Source organism: Aedes aegypti, chromosome 2, assembly GCF_002204515.2.
Source record: "Aedes aegypti strain LVP_AGWG chromosome 2, AaegL5.0 Primary Assembly, whole genome shotgun sequence".
Classification (NCBI taxonomy): domain Eukaryota; kingdom Metazoa; phylum Arthropoda; class Insecta; order Diptera; family Culicidae; genus Aedes; species Aedes aegypti.
This window is the reverse complement of record NC_035108.1, coordinates 67,143,351-67,166,235: the sequence shown is the minus strand read 5'-3', so window position 1 is coordinate 67,166,235 and position 22,885 is coordinate 67,143,351. Positions and strand designations below refer to the sequence as shown.

Sequence of the window (22,885 nt, the reverse complement as noted above, 5' to 3'; positions counted from 1 at the left end):
GAGGTGGATAGCGATCATGCAGCTTCAACCTGTAGCATCAATAAACCAAAGCTTTCTGAGGGTGTGGTATTACCACAGGTAGCCAAGGAAAACTAAAAAATAACCAACCTGCATGGCAAAAGCATTGGGAGATTCTGACCTTGTGACTTCGAGGAAACTTTCTGGCAAATGGCACCACTTTTTCCTACACCCACACCCACAAAAACAGTCAGGTTAGAGCTTCGAGGTAAGTGCGTACGATGCCTTGTCTGGGGAAACTCGGTAGAGGGTGGGTGGAAACGAGCTCGAAGTCTAGGAAGAGCACCCAACACACTACCAGAAGAGGCAGTCTCAGCATCAGCTCCAGTTCACCGGGATGGGTTGATTTTCTTATCAGTAGCTAGATGACCGTCGATGAATCTGCATACGGAGCCGAATTAGTCCCCGGAGTCGAGTGTAAGTTTCGCGAGTGTTTCCTAAAGTATGGTGGCCCTTTCCCCCAACGGATAAAATTCTAAGGCGCCAGGCGGATAATCGGCGTTGATTAGTTGGCGCGTGACAAGCATAGTTCTGAAAGCCGAAGTGTGGGAGTTATGTACGTCGCGAATAGGTAAACAAGCTCCCATGCACTGTAAAACCGTCGTATCTCAGCCGTCGTTTGTTTGTACTCCCATGATGGTGATGGTGATGATGTTGGTAATGATGGTGTGATCATTGATGATTATGATTATATGGTGCAACGGCAAGTGGCAGCAGGAGCAGTAGCAGCGGATTCTGTGATATCTCGTTTGTTCGGGATAGAAGATAATTAGATTATCGTGGTGGCCTTCGCCTTTTGAACGTGATGCTGGTTTGTTTGTACTTGAGCTGAGCCGGGAGGCGGATAAAATTTGCCGGGTAAATGCGTTGTGCGTGAATCTTTGGGAGGAAAAAAACACATGCTTGACCGAAAATGAGTGCTAATTAAGTGAGACCATATTGCACCGGAAGAGGGGATGATAACGATAATGATATCAGTCGGTGAATAGTTGATTACGAATCGAGTAAGATGACTGTGATCTTAGGATAAGTCTCAGACGAAAAAAAGGTAAATTTAAAACCCATACTTCACATTAGAATTTCACGTTTTTTGTTCGAATCCCACTGTGATTTGTAAGGTTCTGGTAATTGAGAGAGCGGCTTTATGAATTCTGGTGCAGCGTGTTGTATGATTCTGATGAGTCTTCAGTCATAGGATATTTGGGATATATAATTATTGTGAGATAGCACAAGAATGACGGTTCATACAGAAAGATCAAGTTAATATGCGTATTATTATTGAAGTTGATAAAATCTATGAATGCGATTTGTACTTTCTTGCTTATCGTACATAAATTCTTTCTGTTGTCGGATGTTTTGATGTTACCTAAAGCAAATGTGGAAAAATGGAAATAAGAGCATTTCTACGCGAGGCCTTCCTTAACCGAGTAGTTAGAGTCCACGGCTACTAAGCAAAGCCATACTGAGGGTGTCTGAGTTCGATTCCTGGTCGGTCTAGGATCATTTCTTAATGGAAATTTCCTTGACTTTCCTTGACGCGCGTTTTCTTCCAAAGCTGATGAATGAACAATGTAAAAAATACATCGAAATTAGCAATCAGTTCGACGCTTCTGACAGATTTTACGAGTAACAAATTAAAACAGCCATTAGCTCAGGCCTTTTGATTTAAAAGAGAAAGCAAAGGGTTCCACCAATCATGGTCAGAGTTCACGAATTTGGAGGATTTAGGCAGGAGATCTTGAACTCCGTATGTGGAAACAAGGTTTCCATACAAAATAGCTAGGACAGGAGTTTTCGCTTAATGATTGCAAAGTACTTTCCGAATAAGCTGAAGAGAAAAGGCATATATTTCAATACCGACGATTAAATTTCTTATCGATCGTATTAAAAATCTCTTAATTAATGATAAATCATTCGAAGCGAAATATATAAATGATTTGCTTGGGTTTGTGTAAACAAGTAAACAAAATAAAAAGAAAATCCAATCTGGCAAACCACTGGAAAGGCCTATTTTAAGAAAATTTTATAAACAAAAGTGATCTAAATAAAATGCATGTTTTTGAAAATGCAGCAGTCCTGTTCATAGCCATGTGATATGGAAACAATTCCGGAAGCCTGGAGGTAATATACAGACCCTCAATCAGTGCCATAGGTGCCAACACGTGGATCAAACAATGTCACATGAATGCAAAATGCATAATTTATGGAGCTTCTTCTCACGCTAAGGAAGTTTATCCCTTGAAAGAAGATAGAGGAATTTTAGGTAAAAAGTACGTCTCTTCATTCTTTCATTTAATGTAGATTTTCACACGTGAAATATAAGGTTTTATAAATGATGGTTTGGTTGGTTTGACTTTATTAACGAGATTTTTAGCCCTAGGCTAGTTCATCTCGGGACCAACGGCTTTACTTCCCTTCCGAAGGAAGTCGTCACTATAACTTTTTACGTCATAAGTGACTATGTCGGGGATGGGATTCGATCCCAGGTCCTCGGCGTGAGAGGCGAGTGTTCTAACCACTACACCAGGTCCGTCCCCATTTTTATAAATGAAACAGTACATGGAAATTACGGTTGTGATATTCACTCATGATCCTCTGTTAGTTTTCAACTTCTATTCATTTCTCACATCTCTCGCTTTTGATTATATCTCTCATGTTATAATTAAGAAAAGTTAATACTTAAGGACTGTTTTATACAGTTGACACTTTGTGCGAGCTATATCTTTTTAATTTATTAATTAAATCGCAATCAGCTTTCTGTACATCGTGCGACTAACATTTTACGATCTTGGGATAATAAAAAATCCACAAAAATAATTAAATTTAACATGAATAAGGAGCAAGTTTAAGAACAGTCGATTTTTAAGGTTATCTGAATCTATAATAAGTCTCCTAAAAAATCAATTTGTTTTTGAAGAAACAATACTACAGATATTCTAAAAATAATTTTAACCGATTTTTTTGAGAAATATATTTTGAAGGACAACAGAGAAAAAAGTGTGTTATTTTCAGAAGACCTCTCAATGCACAAAAAAGACATCAAAATTGGCAACACTGCTGTAATGAAAAAGAATTCGTTTTCGTATAATATTTATTTTTTTTTTGTTTTATAATATTTTATTCTGAGATTATAGATCGAAATATATGGAGAAATAAGTTTACAAATTGCTGTAGTTCGGTAATTATCTTCTTCTTTTTGGTATTAATATCCCCACTGGGACAGAGCCGGCTACTCAGCTTAGTGTTCTTATGAGCACTTCCACAATTATTCACTGAGAGCTTTCTTTGCCTATGTTGCCATTTTCGCATTCGTATATCGTGTGGCAAATACGATGATACTCTATGCCCAGGGAAGTCAAGGAAATTTCCATTACGAAAAGATCCTGGACCGACCGGGAATCGAACCCAGACACCTTCAGCATGGCTTTGCTTTGAAGCCACGGACTCTAACCACTCGGCTAAGGAAGACCCCGGTAAATTTGCGTACAAGTTTTAAAAGTATGAAATTTTCAAATAAAATAACCAAAAAGAGTAAAATTTATACTTTAGGATGCGGTTAAAACAAGGACGAAATATGCTCCTTGCAGTTGGCCAAAACTTTATGGCACATGAGGTAATAGAGCAAAATCTAGAATGCCGTGAAAAGTGTACTGCGATCTGTCAAATTTGGGTACCTATTGCAGTACCAAGGGACCGAATGCAGTTTCAGAAATGGTACCTATTCTGAACCTGACTACTATGTCTCCATTCGTCTTTGGTTAAAACTTTCGAGTAAGCTTTCTATTACCGGTTTGTTTCAAATTCCGTACAGACTCATATTCCGAGCACTCGGTTTTTGTATGGCGCTTCGGTTAAAATGTTTCACCGTAATATGTCATCAAATTACTTGCAAATGGCAGTTGATTGCAATTCAATTTTACGTCTTTCAATGCTTCGGAAGTAGTGTTGATTCTTTAGTTCGAGGCTAGTAAAACTAACTCAGATATATTTATTTGCTGAATTATTCATTTGAATATGATTTGTTCGTGCTGTTCGAAATTTAAATCAAGGTGCTCGGAATATGAGCCAGAATGAACATAGTGTTCGGTATTTGAATCAAAATGTTGTTCCCTAGTTTTATGTAAAAACAATGCTTAACAAGTTTAAATATGCATGTTCTTGGCACACCCAACAGCTAACAGTTAGACTTGGCGAATAAATTGAAAATTTCACAAATATAAATATGTCTATTAGATGCATTTGAAGTCATTTTTGGCCTTAAGCGTTCGGACTATGAGTCAAAAAGGTATACACATATAGTTTCTTCGGTAATCTCAACCAAATTTGTACACGCTTTTCATTTTTCTTTTTTGTTGGAAGTAAAATGATGGTACCGTAATTTCGGGTGAAATTGATTATTTTTCACGTTTTTTCTTGTCTGTTTTCTATAATGTTGACAATGCCAAACAACTGAACGCAACTGAAACAAAAAACTTCGCAACACCCAATCTGACAACAGTTACGACAAACGACGTTCATTCACTGCAGGTTACATTATCAATTGTGCTCCATTAGGAAGAAATAAAATCGTGTGACACGGTGATCAATTTTACCCGAATTTATGGAATGTCAGCAAATTTGTTTGTGGAATATTGTTGGTTGATTTAAAGCTCTACATTCAGTAGGATGATATGCGATATTTTTTTTTCATAAAGATGAGGATTTTTGTTACGTGAAAAATAATGTTTAACTTTAAATGTCAGCTTTTAAGGGGTTAAAGAAATGTAAATTTTCACTCTTGAATTTTTTATAAGTAAAAGTTGAAGTTGAAGTTTTGATAATGAATGATGTTTTTATAATAATAAATGAATGAAATTTTTATGAGTGAAAAAGTACATGTAAATTGCATGTAATTTCGACCATTTCAAAAATATCTGAAACTTTGCACAGTTTTTCAGTTCCATCTAAATCGTCATTTTCCGATATCAAATCTTCAAGTTGAGTCACGACTAACTTTTCAAAAGGGTGTATGTGAAAATGGTTCAAAAATATTCAAAAAGCTGCACAGCAAAAACGGTTCGTTCGATTGTTAGACAACTAAAGAAACAAAGTTAGACAACTAAATAAAGATTCCAAAAAAAATACACACAGTAAAAAAAATTTTTTTGTTGCATTAAAAAACATCATTTTTGTCACAAAAACTCAAATATCTCAAAACCCTATCGGAATACCAACGTAATTTTTTGAGGGAAAACGGTCCATTATATTAGCTATCTACCATAAAAATTTGGTGATGGTAAGCCAATAAACAAAAAAGTTATGACATTTCAAATATTTCACAAATTTGACACTTAGTGAAATTTTTTTTTTCATTGTTAATTTTTTTTAGGACCGCAGTTTGTTGCTGAATTTTTTTTTAAGGGTACTACATGAGGTTAACAAGTTGTTTTCATGATATTTTATTTAATTATTCATAACTATTATAGCATCTATTAGAAAGTTAGACGCGATCCAGTGTTGTGATCTAAAGTCTTGATAGTGTCATATTTTTTATTGTACGTAACTGAAGAAAAATTCTCTCAATAGTGTTGAAACCTTTTGATAAAAGAAACCTATAAGAAATCTAATATTGAAGACAAAAGCTACAAAAAAAGTTTTCTATACAGGTATACGACTAGTTTACCTCGTAGAGAACAAGGCGGGTCTATACCCAGGTGATCTAGTATACGTAAAGCAGGTCGGTTTTCTCGGCGCTGGTTTTCTCCACAAAGTTAAAATCTGATTACACCTGGGTATAGACCCGCCTTGGTAGAGAATAGACTTTGTTAATCATATTTGGGAGAAAGCGAGTAACTTCAACAACATCAAAAACATGATAGGTACATACCATGAACATACTCACGAAAAAGCTAAAAATATACTACCACTATGGTTATAAAAGATTTAATTGTAAAATTTTTCTTCAGTCAAGCAAACGACACCAAACTAGTCAGTAAAAACTTAAAAGTGATTTTGTTTATTAAAATCTAACGATCAACATGAGTAGTCGCTTTCTCAACTGTTGCAGGCCGTTTGCAGAAAAAAAGTGTTCGAAAGAGCTACGAAATCTCACCGAAAGCACCATAGATAAACTGAAAGCGGCTGGGTATGCTCCAATGTCTACATTGAATACAAATTTACGCATTTGTACGTCCTGCCGTTTAAACGTTGACAAACGGGCAATCTGTACATCATCGGTGGATCAGGTTGCAGGAAGTTCGAAAACAACAACAACTGAGGAATTACTAGATGCACCGACAACAACTGAGGAGTTACCAGAAGTACCAAGTGCAGATAGTCTTGCCACGGTACCATCAGCGACATCTGTTTCAACAAATCAATCAGAAGATGAGTGCATCCAGAAGGTCAATATCGAACGCTTCAACGAAGGGATAGCTGGAATAAAAGTGACTCCGATTAAATGGACGAAGATGGGTTACGTCAATTATCCCGAGAAAAAATACCGTGAAATCAACGAAGCTGTACGAAGAAATCTCTTCAAATTAGGACCTGAGGATGTGGAAAATACAGACTACGATGAGGTAATTATGAATATGAAGGAAAGGTTCTCGAATCTAGCCACGACAAGGAAAGAAAAAATATTGATTTTGTCGATGCTGCCAAGCTCGTGGTCTATTCAAGACGCCATTGATGAGTTCAAAACCAATAGAAATACAGCAAAAGAGGCAAAACAATTCAAAAATAACTGTCTTGCAACCAAAAATGCTAGGTCGAGTACTTCATTAACAGATGAGACAAAAGAAAAATTAATTCAATATTTTGAAGACGATGAAGTAAGTAGAGCTATGCCTATCCAAAAAGATTATGTATCTGTAAAAAAAGATGGGAAGCGTCAAGCAATCCAAAAACGATTAATGATGACTACTTTGAAAGAAGCGTATACACGCTTCAAGGAAATTAACGAAAATATTAAGGTAGGTTTTTCCTCATTTGCAAGCCTTCGTCCAAGGCAATGCAAGCTTCTATCCAATTCAGGAACACATAATGTTTTTGTGTGCACAACGCACGAAAATATTAACCTAATCTTACATAGTTTGAAAAGAATCAATTTATCAAAGGATATTAAAATGTTAACTGGTAGTCTTTTGTGTGAAAATACAACATCAAATTGCTATCTACGATCTTGTTCGGATTGTCCAGATTCTTCATCATTGGAAAATACTTTGTTCGCTGAGTTTGAAGAAAATTATATTGATCAGTTATCATTTGAGCAATGGGTGACCACGGATAGGTGTGACCTAGAAACTATTGTAAAACCTGTAGATGAGTTTGTGTCATTTTTTTGCTTGAAATTAGAAAGTTTAATTCCTCACGACTTTATTAAAACAGAGCAATCCCGCTTTTTAAAAAATACGAAAAATACATTACAAGATGGTGAATTTTTAGTCATTTGTGATTTTTCTGAAAACTATAGCTTTGTATTGCAAGATGAAGTGCAGTCCCATCACTGGAACGTACAACAAGCTACAATTCATCCATTCGTTATTTATTTCAATGAAAGTATGCAAATTGAACATTTTAGTTTTATTGTAATTTCCGAAGATTTAAGACACGACTCAGTATCTGTAAATTTGTTCATTGCCAAAATGATTAACTTTTTACGCGTTGATAAGGATAAAGAAATCAGAAAGATATATTTCATGTCTGATGGAGCAGCATCGCAGTACAAAAACCGTAAGAATTTTTCGAGCCTATGTCAATTTAAATCAAAGTACGGAATTGATGCAGAATGGCATTTCTTTGCTACGCCAGATGGCAAAGGTCCTTGTGATGCTATTGGAGGAACCATAAAGCGCATGGCTACAAGAGCAAGTTTAGCCAAAGAACGTGAGCATCCAATTAAAACTGCAAAAGAACTATTTGATTGGGCGAATCGCAGAAAAGAAGAAGATTTAACAAAATTATCATTTTGTTTTACTACTACTGAAGAGTACGAATTAACGGCATCAGAGCTCAGCGAGCAATATAATAACGCGAAAACGATCCAAGGAACCCAAAAATTTCACTGTTTCATTCCATTGTCAGAAAATAAAATTAAAGCAAAACTATACTCGAACTGTACTGATAATGATGCAAAAGTGTTCGATATTGTAAAAAAATTGAATAACAATAAATAAATAAATAAGTATTAATAAAATGTTTTCATGATCTCATAACGCATACTCAAATCCAAAATTTTTAAAGTTTATATATAACATTTAGAAACTCATCGATCATACTCTAAAAAAAATATCCTGGTAAAAAAAAAAATTATTTTCGTGTAATCTGTTAATTCATTTTAATTTATACATATATACATATACATATAATATATATACATATACATAATATTTATACATATAATATACATAATACTAATGAATGCATGAAAACGACTTGTTTAATTCACGCAAGGCCCTTAACAATAAAATCAGCAACAAACTGCGGTTCCCGTAATAATTTACACCGAAAAAATTTTTTTTTTCTACTAAATGTGAAAATTGTGACATGTTTGAAATGTCATAGCTTTTTTGTTTATTGGTTTACCATCACCAAATTTTTATGGTAGATAGCTAATATAATGGACCGTTTTCCCTCGTTGGTATTCCGATAGGGTTTTGAGATATTTGAGTTTTTGTGTCAAAAATTATGTTTTTTAATGCAAAAAAAAATTTTTTTTTACTGTGTGTATTTTTTTTGGAATCTTTATTTAGTTGTCTAACTTTGTTTCTTTAGTTGTCTAACAATCGAACGAACCGTTTTTGCTGTGCAGCTTTTTGAATATTTTTGAACCATTTTCACATACACCCTTTTGAAAAGTTAGTCGTGACTCAACTTGAAGATTTGATATCGGAAAATGACGATTTAGATGGAACTGGAAAACTGTGCAAAGTTTCAGCTCAATAGAAAAAAATGAATTAAAAAATTTACCAAATTTTGGTGCTGTTGCTTGGAATCACTCATATGGGTATTGGTTCGATTCTACGTTAGTTAAAATGGCAATGACATAGCTGTCGGTGATCATTTGTTACGATAATAAATCTGAAGACCTATACTCCAAAATTCCAGAATCATGTTTTTTTTTTTTTAAATTGAAAAAGATACTTGCTAGTAAGCATCTTTCCTTAAGATTTTGTGACCCTTAATTTTTAAGAGACTGAATTCCAAGTTTTGATAAGCAAACTCTTCAAATTCTTTTAGCACTAAACCTATCCATGAAAGTCCAGCCCATGATTCTAAAAGAATCATGTCCTGAATTTCTAAGAACACTGCCCAACATTTTGCAAGAACTTTGCCTTAAATTAAATAAGAATCAGGCGCAAGTCTTTTTTGCAAATTGTGTACACTATGCCATGCTTAATATTTGTTATGTAATCCTGTCAAGGAATCTGTATAATTGCTGTCTTGTACATTATATGAATGGTGCTCAAGATTCTATTAGAGTCTCAACTAGGGTTATGTGAGAACTGTGTTAAAGATTCAGAATTTATTCTTTCGAGGATTCTGCTAAAGATTCTGTATGATACCCGCCTAACTCAAGCGAGTTCTGTTCCATAAAATTCATGCAAATTATTTTTAAGAGTAATGCCCAAAATTTTTTGGAAATCCTCATAATATATTGCAGAGAATTTTCCTAAATTTTTCTCAGAATTTGCGAAAATATCGCCCAGGAATCTGTGAGAATCCAGTAAGAGTTTGCTTAATTAATTTGACCTACAACTTTTGTTACAGTTAAATGAAAATTCAGTCTATTTGTCTATCAAGTTGTTAATAATGAGCTTTCTAATTAGGAACTTCAAAATTTCATTTTCAAGCTATATTTTATGAAGAAATGTTTTAATGGTTATTCTAATCCTAAAAACAAATGCCGAAAATCTTATAACTAAACATTCATTCGTCGAACATCAGCTTGAAAAGTATAATAAATAGAAAAAGGAAAATAATTGAACTTGGCATGTATGCTCTAATTCAGCATGACCATGCTGAGGGTCGTGGGTTCGAATCCCGCTGGTCGAGGATCTTTTTGTAAAGGAAATTTTCACGATTCCCAGGGCATAGAGTATCTTCGTACCTGCCACACGATATACAAATGCAAAAATGGTCAATCGGCAAAGAAAGCTCTCAGTTAATAACTGTGGAAGTGTTCATAAGAACGCTAATCTGAGAAGCAGGCTTTGTCCCAGTTGGAACGTAACGCCAGAAAGAAGAAGAAGGTATGCTCTAACTTCAAGTTGGTAGGTAGGTCATACAAAATAAAGGATACGTTGGGCAACCCTGAGCAAGAGCTTAGCTTGTATGGCAATTAATTCCACAACATATTAGCTTCAAAAAGTATTACTACATTTTTTTAAGTGTTTTTAAGGGCAAACTTTTACGAATATTATACGGAGCAAAAGTTTGCACTACATGGACAACAAGGTTATGACGGTCAAATATTTTATAACGACTCTTTTTACACTCATGTACTTTTCTTAGGCATGAAACATTAAGATTTTTTGGCGTTACGTTGCAATACAGACACAGGCTGGTTTTGGAGCCGAGGTAGCAAGCACTAGAATTTTTACATCAAATCAAATGTACTCTATAATCAGCCAAAATATTACACTCAAAACGTGACTACTCCGAGATGCGGTTCAACGTAATTGTGAGTTGTTTCAACGCAATACCGTAGTTAAGCCTAATTAGTCACTTTCGGCTTAATTTCCTAAGTCTCCACTAGGTAGTTTGCCTTAATTTCTATCACAAAAAACGTATTTTATTTTGGGTTGTTTTAAGGCATAATTGAAATCTTTCACCTCATGCATAAGAAAAAAGGATTAACCCAAAAGTTGGCTTATTGGGCCAAAATACTCCATTGCTTCTCTATATTTTTGATAACAATCGTGATTAAGAAAGAGAATACCGAGTGATTTAGGGTTGAAAGAATGATCGATATACTGACTTTGGGTATAGTAAACTCAAAATTTAGGCATAGCATAGCATAGACTGACTGTACATGTCAATAGTTGCTACTCCGTGATTGATCGGAACTGGTAAGAATTGCACTACGATCCAAATGAATAAGGGATGGGAGTTTTCGCTTACTCTCGAAGTGCAATTTTAGCAGATCTAATATTATTGATCAATAACGGCGCCTGCCAAGTCCTAACAGTCAGTTGGGATGGGGAAGGAGTTTAGGGTGTAATGATTGTTGCTTCTAGAGACCGAGAATACCTCTGCATCTCCACAATCACCACGGGAAGGGTGTTTTTTAACGAGGGAGGAAAAGATCTGGGAGTCACCTCTGGTCGGTGATGCGATCCATGGACAGGCGGGAAATATACGACTTATATTTAAAGCTAGTTTTGTATTTTTGTCTCGAGAAGTTTTTGGAAAAAATACGTCAATATCTATAATGACGAACAATTCAAAAGACGTTTTAATTAATTACGAAAACTGAACATTCACAATGTCGAACAATTCAAAAGATAATTTTTAATTATGTCAAAAGGAGAAAAATACATGTATACCGTGACATGCTCTATTACCGTAAGGTTAAAAAAAACTCAAGTTTCAATCGATCAGATAAAAATAACGTATGATTATTTTCATATCTTTCATGTTTTATATAGTAGACCGTTTTATATACTTTGCATAAAAAATATGATTTGAACCATTTTGAAAATTTTAACCATAGTTACAGTTGGTGTTGTTAAACATACCAGTGTTCCAAATACCGTGCATCTGAGCCCGACTGCCGGGTCACATTTTGAATCATCTCTCAATTGAACAAACGAAGCGCATCAAAAATAAAACTTTTGTATCAAACAACGTATTGAGGTTTGCATAATTGATGCGGGAAATTAAATACATTCGCCACTTTGGAATTATAACTGAAACACGGTATTTGGAACACATAAGCAACCGTGCCCTAATACCGTGTGTTGACACTAGGCGATTACATTCTAACATTATTTTTGTTTGTTTGTGTGTGCAACTTTAGTTCAAGTTTGTCAAGACTTTCTAAATACTACTTAATGTGCTAACGTTTGTGACAATCATTAAGAAAAATAAATTATATAATATGCTAGAAATCCACATCACGGTATTGAAATTGTATAAGAAAAAAGCATAATGCCGACACTTATAGTGACGAACCATACAAAGTTTGTTTTAATATTACATAAAAGTTACGCTTTCAAGAAAAAATGTGTTATCATAAGCATGAAACGAACTCACCAGTTGGTAATCCATTCTCGACTGAACACAAAACTGACACTGACAGCAAAACTTCTTGGCGTCCCGAAAACAAACCGTCTTGCTTGGGCCTTTCCAAATACCTACCCAGCTAGACGCTCCAAAACAGGAAAAAAAAAAATCTCCGGTGACGAAATCACGCGCGAAACCGTGAGCAAAATCAATCGGACGACGCAAAACGGAACTGTCCTGCTTGGGCTTCATGAAGCACTCGGTATAGTAAACTCAAAATTTAGGTATTTTTTTCTCCGTGTAGTGTTTCTTAGATTTTTTTTTACCATTACAATTCTTGTTGAACAATTTTCAAATATTAGTTCAGTGCAACTCTAGTAACTTTGTAGTACTTCGAAGTTTGAGTTTATATCTGTGAACAACTGTCCTAATAAGGTATGCAACCCATACAGTGTTGTCAAGTTTTCTTTTTCGTGTTCTGTAAAACACTTTTTCCAATAATTAAGTATGTAGAATTGTTTTCAAAACATACATTGATCACATTCATGAGTGATCAATCAATCAATTGAATGGAATTGACAACATTATCGAAAACAAACCAGAAAAACTGAGTAAATGGATCAATATCATCATATGGTAATACTACGTAATTTCAGTGCAGTCACGCATTTTACAACAGAACCATACAAGATCATTCTTTGACGTTATGTAAGTTCTTCAAAAGTACAAATACTTGAAGTTCTGATCAGCCAAACGTGCTAACTCGGTGCTAATGACAGCCGTTCGACGTCTGTCGATACTTATAAAATACCAATCAGGTGCTAACATGTGCTAAAAGATATTTAAATAGGTACCGTAATAGTACCAAGCTTCGCTATCTATACAGGTTAAGCCAACAATGTGCATCTCAAAGAGGGGTTTCATCTGTTGACGTTCATTGTGATGGAACAAAGTACCCATCCAAAGCCAAGCGAACGATAGTGCCCTGGCTTTACACAACAATCTTTATTTGTATAATACTTCAGAATCGGAAACTAAATCCACGTAATCACTGGTTGAATCCATGTGCAAGCAAATCAGTTTGCTTTTGTTTACAGCTTACATCATTTCCTCCAACGACAACTGTTGCTCTTATCTAGTATACGTATGTTGTGAATGGGTACCTTTCCAAGCAATCAGCAAATATCTCTCGGTATCTCTGTATCTGCGGTTCACAATGATTGTCTACAAGATGTTCGCAATGATATTGTCATCGGTGCTTCAGTACTACAACCGTGAAGCATTTTCCCACCCTGATAAGCATCAACCTTCAATCGATCACCACCGAATGTGACATGCGGAAGCTGATTTCCCGTGCCAAGATAAAGAAGGCTAATTAGTGAAGCTCATGACGTTGGTGGATACTACTGTAGATCACCAAGTCACTAGCGTGCGACTTATACAAAGTATAACGACTTCGTCGATGCCACGCGAACTGTTCGTTCCACAAAGCCTATGCCAACAAATCGTCCTATCAAAAACTTTGATTTTCAACCGGTAGGTAAACATCGCAACCCTTTATACAGAAAACCGGTCGGTTGCCGATTGAGATTTATTTGCACTCTGCCCGATGGGACGGCGGTAGCCTGTAAAGCTGCCCGATGCACTTATCAATCATCGCGCGCGCAAGTTATTGATTTGCATGACGCAAAAACGTTCCATTGCGCTGCACAGTGGTACCGCCTATAGGCCAAAAACCGGAAAAGTTGTTTTGATTTTCACTTCCTTACCTTTTCATGGATCAATGATGATCTCAAGAATGAAAATGTATACACGCCTTTGTTTGGATATTTCAAGCAGTTTGTTCTACAACTTTGTCCGAAGCTCATCAAATCAACTAGTTTTGAATCAGAGAAAAAATGATGTAGACTTTTGGACAGGAATTCGATCCAGTTACTCCAATGTGCGCATTATGGAGTTGTAGCTACCAATTCGAACCGTGCGCGTCAATGTTGTTCGCGGCAACAAATCAGAACCCGTTGAAGTCTGCGCGCTTCCTCACCTACCTCTCCATAACGATTTTCTCTCATCACATGTGTTCAATCATTTGGCCAGCATTCACTCCGTGCTGCTGACTGGCTGTCAGCAGGAGCACCACTTGAGCACTTACTATCAATTACACTTTTCTATTATTCACACGCCCATCCTCGGCAGACGAACGGACCGTTGCCGTAGTTTACCGTACAGTCTCCTTTCGACCCGTTCCGAAGTTCTCTCCGCATGCTGTAGATTTAGAACAGGGCTCTCCAACGTACGGCCTGCGGGTCACATACACATTTTAACTGGCACACAGAGAGTTTGAATGCTTGACTCATATCTGGGCTGCTGATTGTTCTTCAAATTTAAATTAAGAGCATACCAATTAAACATGTGTTTTATACATAATTTCCAGTTGAACTTGAACTCAAATTTCAAACACAGGGCAACATACATAAAAACCAAAATCTTGGGTATGGTAACGTAATACTGAGCAAAGTTCTCTCAGAATCCTCGGTTAGATGCTTAGCAACAAGTAACTTTTCTCAATTTTCCAAGAGGAGCTCTTTTATTGACTATTTTTTTGCTCGATTTAATGAAAATGGATTAGTTTGTAGACTGCAAAAATTTTACTCGCAAACAAATGGTTGTTCTGAGATACGGCCCGTGGCTGAAAACGTTGGGCAATCCTGCTTGAGAGCTTGAGTGATTGGATCTACTGACACTTGTTGGTCAAATACGAGACTTCCTTGCCCCCGCCGCGAGGAAGATTCGGTGTGGTAAGAATCTAACACACATCGCTGGCTTCAAACGCAGTCCGTACATAGTGCGATAACAGCTTCGGTAAATCACTTAGATCGCACTGCGTTGTGAAGATTCGTAAAGAACCAGATGGAAGGTGTGTATTTTATAGAAGAAATACGGGTAGGGAAAGTTTGCCTGCAAATTGTTTGCGATGACATATAGATAAGTGTGGAAGTAGATGTTGATATTGTTCACTAGTTAAATGCTGCGAATCGTTGAGCTGCTGATCCGAGCTAGGTCACGTTCCCTGAATTCAGTTGAGTCACAGAAGTCAACCGGCTAGTTGAATGATAGAAGAGCGCGCTTTTTCAAGCATTATTGACTCAATGAGTTGATATTGAATTATTGTAATTTGAAGGAAACGTTGATTTGAATGAGCCTTAAGCGAAACGCTGAATTCAACTTCACTGGATTATCGGATGGGGAATGAGAGCAGGAACTCACTACCAGTAATACAGCAATACCATCATTGAACAATACTGGCTAAGTCATATTTATTGAGCTTCTAAGGGTGTAAGCCTAACACGATAACCTGCATGAAATTACTTAACAGAGTTCTTAAATAACCTTAAACAATTATTTGAATCTCAACTTGTTAAATGATTCTGTTTCAATATGTTGGAGTTTGCACCATATTCTGTAATTTGCAAGAGATAACTGTTTACGATTGTATATCCACAGGCATTAACTCAAAGGAGTTCATGGATAATTTGCAAGCGTAGCCGAGATAAATGCTCGGCACAGCACAATTATCCGAAGTCCTGACCTTAATGCTGTTCCTGGAGACCCTTAGGCAGCCGTTGGACTTCTTCTTCTTCTTTCTGGCGTTACGTCCCAACTGGGACAAAGCCTGCTTCTCAGATTAGTGTTCTTATGAGCACTTCCACAGTTATTAACTGAGGGCTTTCTTTGCCGATTGACCATTTTTGCATATGTATATTTATCGTGTGGCAGGTACGAAGATACTCTATGCCCTGGGAATCGAGAAAATTTCCTTTACGAAAAGATCCTCGACCAGCGGGATTCGAACCCACGACCCTCAGCATGGTCTTGCTGAATAGCTGCGCGTTTACCGCCGTTGGACTTAAAACTTTTAAATCATTTTTTTTTGGAAAAGCTATGCGTCAACTTCGATTGCCTGCAGTGTCCATCCAAAGTCGGCTGTTGTGGCCCATGTCGTTTCGGTCGTATACGATCGGCCACACATTTTCAAGATCCTCAGTCTTCTTGAAAACGGTGAGCCCATCGAGCTGAAGCCTGTTTCAAGCCGCCAGACGGTTTTGAGCGGCCAGCGTAGATTCAGCTCAAGTACAAATGCAAGACGGAAGGCACGGTGACCTCTTATTTTCGTTCCTTGCACTGGGCACGTGGACGACTGACAGAGTAGGGGTACTAAAAATTCACGTTAGTCCACCAAGAAGGGGTAAATGAAATATCCATGAGGACATTGTCTATTTGACAAACATAAATTCAAATCAACTTTCCACATTTTAAACAATTCATTGAACATATAATCAGTTTAATCATTCATGAGTTCTGCTATTTCTCTAATATTCCATTTCAAATATTGCAGGCTTCATCAATTTATTCCAAAAAATCAATAGATTTTAGAGTTTTGATAAAACATCGTTTATTTTTTTCAAGTTTTGATGTTCGGCGAAAATATATGTCAATGTCAATTGGCCTTTCCGGATAAAGACGTTTTGTAAATAAGCGTCTGTGCACTGCTCACATAAATTTTGGCCACTCCATTCCACATACAATTCAAACAGAAAAAAACTCATAACAAGGAGTGTATCGAAAAGTAGTCGCAAACTTTTGAAACAATCTCAAAAATATGAGGTTATTCCAACAAACAATTTAATGACTATATTTACCTTACAATGTATTGAGTAATGATGTAGCGGTGCTATAATTTTCACTTATATATACACTTCCGTACAAAAGTTTGGTTTCGCCTCATAAAAAAACATAGAAAAGTCCCAGTGAACCACGTATCGTATAAGAATGTGCTTCTAAAATCACATATTAATGCGTCCAAAATCAGAATCGCCCAAGATGCCAGACAAAGCGTTTTCAATGTTAATACAAGTTGTATATAAATCCCCAATACGATTCATAAACGACAATCTGTGCTGACAACAAAATATGTCGTAAATAGTGAAACATAGAATCGCGTTATGTTATATAAACTGACAGATCATAATCAATCCAGAAAGCATCGTATGAAATCGCAATAACTTAGCAAAAATTGCCACCCAAACTTTGTATCTGTTGACGATGGGCCTCAAAGAACAACAAAGTATGTGTCGCTATACTTGAAACATGTTTAAATATTGGCAAATAATCACCCATCTGATGTGTAATCCATAGTGGGACAGTGGTAAGGTGTCTGATTTCTGTTCCAAAGGTCACGCGTTCGAGACTCGCTGGAAACTTTTTTTTTTATCTTCATCCAAATCTTGTGTCATCGTATATCTGATCACAGAAAGTCTGAAAAAGTCGTGCCAAGTACCCAGTGAACCACGTATCGTATAAGAATGTGCTTCCAAAATCACATATTCATGCGTCTAAAATCAGAATCGCGTAAGATGTCAAATAAGGCGTTATCAATGTTAATAAAAGTTGTATATAAATCCCCAATACGATTCATAAACGACAATCTGTGTTGACAACAAAACATGTCTTAAATAGTGCAACATAGAATCGCGTTATGTTATATAAACTGACAGATCATATATCAATCCAGAAAGCATCGTATGAAATCGCAATAACTTAGCAAAAATTGCCACCCAAACTTTGTATCTGCTGACGATGGGCCTCAAAGAACAACAAAGTATATATCGCTGTACATGAAACATGTATTAATATTGGCAAATAATCACTTATCTGATGTGTATTCCTTAGTGGTACAGTGGTAAGGTGTCCAATTCCTGTTCCAGAGGTCCCGCGTTCGAGACTCGCTGGAAACTTTTTTTTTATTTTCATCCAAATTTTGTGGCATCGTATATCTGATCGCAGAAAGTCTAAAAAGTCGTGCCAAGTACGCATATAGCCTCCACTTTGGTACGTATATAGCCTTTTCATGCATTCTATACGATTGAATTGGTTCATGTAGAATGATATATAACAAAAGTTATACATACCAAAATGTTGACTGGGTACGCATATAGCCTCCACTTTGGTAGGTATATAGCCTTTTCATACATTCTATACGATTGAATTGGTTCATATAGAATGGTGTATAACAAAAGTTATACCAACCAAAATGTTGACTGGGGTGTTTTGCCCATATCTCTGTGATTACACGTCCAATTGAAACACTCTATGGCACATTCGAAAGGCAATGAGTTATTCTTGCTTCGTATGTATTTTTTCCAAAATCATTATTTGAATATTGTATGCTAAAATTATACTTAAACTTGTGATATTCTACAAAAAACGCACTGCAAAAAAAATTAATTTCCGACGACAAAAATTTTAAATCAGTTTGTCATTAGACTCATTAGAGTGTATACTTGGCGGGGGTAAACTGCCTATAACTCTCATACAAATCTTTATCATTTTCCAGAAAATATCTGTATACCATATCCATTCAGCACCAACGCACACTCATTTTGCTTCTATTGATCAGCAAACATATAAACTTGAACAGAAAGTTCATATGAAGACTATAATGCCTTAATTTTTCAATATAGGACTACACTTACTCCATGTTTTTCCACAACATTTTCAAACAAATTATTATATGTATAGTTAATTATATATTGAAACATTAATATTCCGATGAAAAAAAAATAGTTGGTTTGAAAATCAATATTAGACAGTTATGCTTTTATGAGCAATAAAATGAACATAAAGTATAATTTGAACAGATAATGGGGGTAAAATGAACACAATTTAAATTGAAAGGGTTGCGGTATGATTCTTGTACTTGAGTAATGCAGACCTCATAGACAATCCGTTATCAATGGCACGTTTTTCCGCAACCATTTTAACGACTGTCAATGTTTGCCTTTGTATTTTTTCGGCATCCTATATTTAATCCAGTGGTAATAGTGTTCATATTACCCCCATCTCGAATGGTTCATTTTACTCCCCGAAGAACCAATATCTTCAAATAATTTGGTCGGTGTTTAGTCAGAGTAAATCAAGTACAAATCTTAGCTCAATTTTACTTTGATCAGATTTGATGAATATTTTAAACTGCGAGAAATTTGTAACAAATTTACTTTGGATGAATAATAAAATAATAGTATGCAGCCAGAGTTGACCAAGTGCCTACAACCATAACAGCGAAAACGATCAGTGCGCTGAGGAACAGGCATTGTAGAATTTGCTCTCATTTGAGTATGAAGCACGATCAAAGCAAGCAAAGAAAAACATCCCATCTGTTGCGGTCCACGATCGTCCTTGTGTCGCAAGGTGTAACAAGTCTGATAAATGGAAGCAGCGAGCGAGAGCCCCAAAGAGAGAGCGATGATAAAATCCATTTTTCTCGCTTGTTTACCGTTGGGGATAGGTGTTTGTCTTTACTGGTACGATAAACAATCCACCAACTTACAATAGCAATAGTGTCCCCCAGGGCTTGGAGCATATTTAGAGGGGTTTTATCATGCACTAGTATCCTCCCAATCTGATCAAAGTTGTAGCAGTATACAATAAACAGTCTCTCATAATGTGCAGCATTTTATGATAGTTACAGAGAGCGATACGTGAGAGAAACTTTCAATTTTCTCAGGATTCAATTCCTTCTGAGGAATAAGAAAATGTGTTAGACATTCCAAGTCATTTGTTATATTTTCCAAGTTCAGATGATTCTTCTTCACACATCCACGAATAGAAATTGAATTAAATTGACATAATTCGATTCATTGGATTTTCATTTCGACGCGCACTTGATCCGCCCACCTAACTTGCTGTGCTCCACGCCTTCTTGTACCAACCTTATTCGAAGCGAACACCATCTTAACAAGGCTGCTGTGTGGCATTCTTGTAACATGCCCTGTCTATCGTATCCTTCCAGCTTTGGCCAGCTTCTGGATACTGGGTTCGCCGTATAGTTGGGCGAGCTCGTGGTTCATCCTTCGCCGCCACACACTGTTTTCCAGCACATGTTCGAAGACTCCAAGTGCTTGCAGGTCCTCCTCGAGCATCGCCCACGTTCCATGCCTGTTGAGTACTACCGGTCTTATGAGCGTTCTGTACAAGGCACATTTGGTGCGGGGTTAAATCTTCTTTGACTGCAGCTTCTTCTTGAGCCCATAGTAAGCCTAACTTTCACTGATGATGCGCCTCGGTATTTCACGGCTAACGTAATTGTCAGCCGTTAGCAAGGATCCAAGGTAGACGAGCTCATCGACCACTTCGAACGTATCCCACCTTTTCAAATGAACTGCCACCTTTTCAAATCATCCGCGAAGCAAACAAATTGACTGTATCTTGTAAAAATCGTACCCCGGCTGTTAAGCACGGCTCTCTGCATAACACCTTCTAGTGCAATATTGAACAATAGGCACTAAAGTCCATCATGTTGTCGTAGTCCCCGGTGGGATCCAAACGAACTGGAGTGTTCGCCTGAAAACTTTACACAATTGTGCACACCTTCTATCGTTGCTCTTATCAGTCTAGTAAGCTTCCCGGGAAAGCTGTTCTCGTCCATGGTTTTCCATAGCCTACGCGGTCTATACTATTGTATGCCGCCTTGTTATCGATGAAAAAGTGATGCGTTGGGACCTGGTATTCAAGACATTTTTGGAGAATTTGCCATACAGTTGTCGTTCGGCCGCCAACGAAGCCGGCTTGATAACTTCCCATGAACTCGTTCACTACAGGTGACAGACGACGGAAATGATCTGGGATAATACTATACTTTGTAGGCCGCATTTAGAATGGTGATCGCTCGAAAGTTCTCACAACCTAACTTGCCGCCTTTCTTATAGATGGGGCATATAACCCCTTCCTTCCACTCCTCCGGTAGCTGTTCTGTTTCCCAGATTGTGCCTATCAGCCAGTGCAGAAAAATGGCCAGCCTCTCCGGACCCATCTTTATGAGTTCTGCTCCGATATCATCCTTACCAGTAGCTTTATTGTTCTTGAGCTGGTGAATGGCATCCTTAACCTCCCTCAAAGCAGGGGCTGGTTGGTTTCCATTGTCCGCAGTAATGACGTGGACATTTCCTTGGTTGTCTAAACTCCCATATCCTGTGCCCTCAGCGCTATTCAGGGGCTTGTCGAAGTACTGCTTCCACCTTACGTTCATCACACGCTCGTCCGTTAAGAAGCTCCCATCCTTACTGCTGCACATCTTGGCTCGTGACACCAAGCCGTTGGGTGATGTTCTATTTGAGGTTTGGAATATGTTTTTCCATGATTCTCGGTTCACATTATGATGTTTGAAAGTAACACAAATTTTCACATCAGGCCCATTTTTTCTCAAAATATGAAAATTGTCACTCTGACTTAACGCCGACCATAATGTGAATATAGAGTGATTCCAAGCAACAGCACCAAAATTTGGTAAATTTTTTAATTCATTTTTTTTCTATTGAGCTGAAACTTTGCACAGTTTTTCAGTTCCATCTAAATCGTCATTTTCCGATATCAAATCTTCAAGTTGAGTCACGACTAACTTTTCAAAAGGGTGTATGTGAAAAATATTCAAAAAGCTGCACAGCAAAAACGGTTCGTTCGATTGTTAGACAACTGAAGAAACAAAGTTAGACAACTAAATAAAGATTCCAAAAAAAATACACACAGTAAAAAAATTTTTTTTTTGCATTAAAAAACATAATTTTTGACACAAAAACTCAAATATCTCAAAACCTATCGGAATACCAACGTAATTTTTTGAGGGAAAACGGTCCATTATACTAGCTATCTACCATAAAAATTTGGTGATGGTAAACCAATAAACAAAAAAGTTATGACATTTTAAACATGTCACAATTTTCACATTTAGTAGAAAAAAAATTTTTTTTCGGTGTAAATTATTACGGGAACCGCAGTTTGTTGCTGATTTTATTGTTAAGGGCCTTGCGTGAATTAAACAAGTCGTTTTCATGCATTCATTAGTATTATGTATATTATATGTATAAATATTATGTATATGTATAAATATTATATGTATATGTATATATGTATAAATTAAAATGAATTAACAGATTACACGAAAATAATTTTTTTTTTTACCAGGATATTTTTTTTAGAGTATGATCGATGAGTTTCTAAATGTTATATATAAACTTTAAAAATTTTGGATTTGAGTATGCGTTATGAGATCATGAAAACATTTTATTAATACTTATTACTTACAATTTTTTTACAATATCGAACACTTTTGCATCATTATCAGTACAGTTCGAGTATAGTTTTGCTTTAATTTTATTTTCTGACAATGGAATAAAACAGTGAAATTTTTGGGTTCCTTGGATCGTTTTCGCGTTATTATATTGCTCGCTGAGCTCTGATGCCGTTAATTCGTACTCTTCAGTAGTAGTAAAACAAAATGATAATTTTGTTAAATCTTCTTCTTTTCTGCGATTCGCCCAATCAAATAGTTCTTTTGCAGTTTTAATTGGATGCTCACGTTCTTTGGCTAAACTTGCTCTTGTGGCCATGCGCTTTATGGTTCCTCCAATAGCATCACAAGGACCTTTGCCATGTGACGTAGCAAAGAAATGCCATTCTGCATCAATTCCGTACTTTGATTTAAATTGACATAGGCTCGAAAAATTCTTACGGTTTTTGTACTGCGATGCTGCTCCATCAGACATGAAATATATCTTTCTGATTTCTTTATCCTTATCAACGCGTAAAAAGTTAATCATTTTGGCAATGA

At 36.6% G+C, this 22,885-nt stretch overlaps 1 protein-coding gene across 3 annotated transcripts in view; it reads left to right on the top strand.

The window, feature by feature from the left end:
- Positions 1–375: 375 nt before the first annotated feature.
- Positions 376–22,885, top strand: part of LOC5570395 (diuretic hormone receptor) — a 193,024-nt gene continuing 170,514 nt past the window's right edge. For 2 of the 3 annotated variants that reach the window (XM_021841108.1, XM_021841110.1), the window contains exon 1: positions 381–435. The gene's annotated coding sequence lies outside the window, so the exon portion shown is untranslated. Of the gene's footprint in view, positions 590–22,885 lie in introns of all 3 variants that reach the window. The other variant, XM_021841107.1, reaches the window with a different exon arrangement.